At 33.5% G+C, this 3,118-nt stretch overlaps 1 pseudogene; it reads right to left on the reverse strand.

Annotated features, from left to right (window-relative positions):
- Positions 1-1,836: 1,836 nt before the first annotated feature.
- On the reverse strand, positions 1,837-2,774 carry LOC109263258 (nucleophosmin-like; annotated as a pseudogene).
- Positions 2,775-3,118: the final 344 nt, after the last annotated feature.

The raw sequence follows: 3,118 nt of genomic DNA on the forward strand, positions 1-3,118 counted from the left end.
ACTTTCTGCTTCTCCTGATGGAGCTCCAATTCAAGATCTAATTTTAGACTTTATTAGACTACTGTAAGACTACTTCAGGTACATTGTTAGGTTTTTACTGTTTCCCCACACCTCTATATACCTATATAAAATTATCTTTACGTGTTCATTGGACTTTCGAATATATATATAATATAGGTCCTTTTATTAGACCCACAGTTTTTAAACACAGAGATATTTACCTTTGGATCTCAGTCCCTGGAACTGCTGGGCCTCTGCCTGGCACTAGCAAATGCTCATTTAGTGTCTATTAATTGTTTATTGAAATGTTTATAGCATTAAGTGAATTTATTTTTACCCAAGGATCGGCATTATGCTATCTATTTTGAAAATAATAGAAAGGGTGTTAAGACAGTATCCACATGGACTGGGGAAGTATAGAGATATGTTTTATATAAAATTTTATATTATCCTACCATCTATATAGTAAAAGAATCTCTGTAACCAATATTGGAGAATTAATGGTGTGCAGCCATAGTTTTATTATTTTTAACAGGCCTAAAGTTTGAGTAACCCATAATAGTTTTTGATAACTTAAAAAAGCAAGAAACTTATCTCATTCACTTAAAAGAGAAATATGAAATGAATTTCATGAAGAAAAATTACCCAGGGGATAGTCAAAATTTTGCAGTATAAAAGACTTACCCATTCTCCCTTTATTAGCTTTGTAGACATAACTGCAAAATTAACAAACCATGAAATTCAACACCACACCAAACACTAACAGATGCCTGACTTTGCAGTTGCTAGAGCAAAAACCCACAAATATATTTCAAGAATTGGAAGAGAGATCATTTTGCTTCCTTTGAACATTCATGCATTTGCATGCTTTATTCAGAGCTATTTAGAAAAGATTCCTATTAAATGTACACGCCAGATCATTGGTGCAATATAGGAAACATTTCAAAACTCATTGAAGCGTTGCCATCATGTGTCATACTTGCAAATATAAGTTGTAGACAACAGTGATAATCACAAATGTTTTATAGAGAAAAAAATTAAATGCCACATCTTTGTGTGTTATTGCAGATCTACTCGCAAGGGCTATGTCTCTTTCACTTGAGATATTAAAATTATAAACAAAATTTTATCTCTAAAATAATATGGTAATTATTAGTAGATTTTTTCCTTAATCATAATATTACCAACATTAATTTTGTCAAGAATTTGATTGCTTTATGTTTATAATTCTTTTCATATACTTGAACTTTATATAAAATTACTTTGAAATTATTGAGATGAAATTTAGTCCATTTATAAATCAATTACTGCCTTAGAAATAAAACTATGCTCTTTGATCCATATATTCAATTCTTAGGATTTTATCCTAAGGACAGAATCAGAGATGTAGAAGATTTATATACAAATATGGTCAGTCACATATTGATTATCTTTGTAATAGTGGAAAAATTATAAATAAGCTAAATATCCAGTGATAGCAGAATGACTTAATATAATTTATCCATATAACACACCATGCAGCCATATCTGTATTTTAGAAGAGACTATTAAATCACATGGAGAAAATGTTTACATATCCTTTTTTTTTTTTACTGACGTTATTTCACTGTATATTTTTGTCTCCCCACCATTCCATCTGTCTGACTACCACTACTACTCTGTCCTATCATAACATTCCATACATACTTAAAACCAAGAAAAGGGCAGAGGAGCTCCATCTTTAAAAACTAAGTAGGCATTTCGGACAACACATTCTTGGCAATGGAACCTGGACAACATTTATCAGACACAGTAGGGAAAGTTCTCACTCTGCATTATAAAAAGGATAGCCGTGTATCAACTGTTACAGAAAGGCAACAAGACAGAAACTTTAACGAACTGTTTAAACCATTTTAAACTATTTTCTTTAAAAGACTTCTTCCACTTCCAGAGATCTTGAATAGCCTCTTGGTCAGTCATCCAGAAGCAATTACAGAATTGATGAACTTGGCTTCCACTTTGGGAAGAAAACCACCTTTTTCTATACTTGCTAGCACTTTTGCTTTAATGTCTTTTATGAAACTAGATTCTGTCAGTGTTTTGGTAGTCTTTTCCTGGTTTTTGAAGAATTCTTGACCTTTTGATCTTGGTCTTGATGATTTTGAGTCTTTTCCATTCTGGTTTGATTTTGTGCATTTTTTGGCTAGAATAGCCATATAGATTTTGAGTGGAATCTCATGTAGATTTCTTTACTGGAGGCTTTTCTTCAGCTTCGTCATCATCAAATTCATCATTATTGTCATCATCTTCATATCATTTTCATCAGCAGCAAGTTTTACTTTTATTCTGTGGAAATTTGCTACCACTTCCTGGGACAGAAGACTTTCCAGCTATACTATGGAGTTTCACATTCTCTTCCTATTCATCTTCTGACTCTGCATCTTCCTCCATAGCTACTAAGTGCTGTCCACAAATATGCATGTGCCCTGAACCAAATTTCAACCATAAGACCACAGGTGGTATTATTTCACAGCCCCCAAGGGAAACTATTGGCTGTACAGATATTTTCAAATTGACTTTAATTGGACTGCCTTCATGATTCCTTATCTCTGTTTCAACAATGTATAATCCATCCTTTGCACCAGCCCCAAACTGACCGTTCTTAAAGATGATTGGTGCTCACTTCCTTCATTATCCACTGTAAAGTGATAATCTTTGTCAGCTTTTAGTTAACAACCAAAAAGATAGCTCTGGGGCTTCAGAGGACTCATGTCCACATCCACTGAGTCTTCCATGGGGTGTGGTGGCACATACATAGATGGGAGAGAAGGCTGACAGAGATAAACGATTACTGTTCCAGAGAACAGCTATGTAGGACAGAATCACAACATGAAAATCTTTACATTGTAATGAGTAATTAAGTACAACCACAATTTTTAAAAGGTTATGAAATATCACCTCCACTCAAGGGTATAATATGAATACACAAACATACACTCACATTCACAAATGAAATCTCTGGCTGGTGTGTAAAGCAAAATGTTAATAGTGGGTCTCTCTGAGAAGACATAGGTAGGTCTTATCTCCCCCTTTGTACATTTCTGTCTTTTAAGATTATCTATTGTAAACATTAGCAAAA

The sequence above is a fragment of the Panthera pardus genome, unplaced genomic scaffold, assembly GCF_024362965.1.
Source record: "Panthera pardus isolate Hobbes unplaced genomic scaffold, ASM2436296v1 HiC_scaffold_17, whole genome shotgun sequence".
Classification (NCBI taxonomy): domain Eukaryota; kingdom Metazoa; phylum Chordata; class Mammalia; order Carnivora; family Felidae; genus Panthera; species Panthera pardus.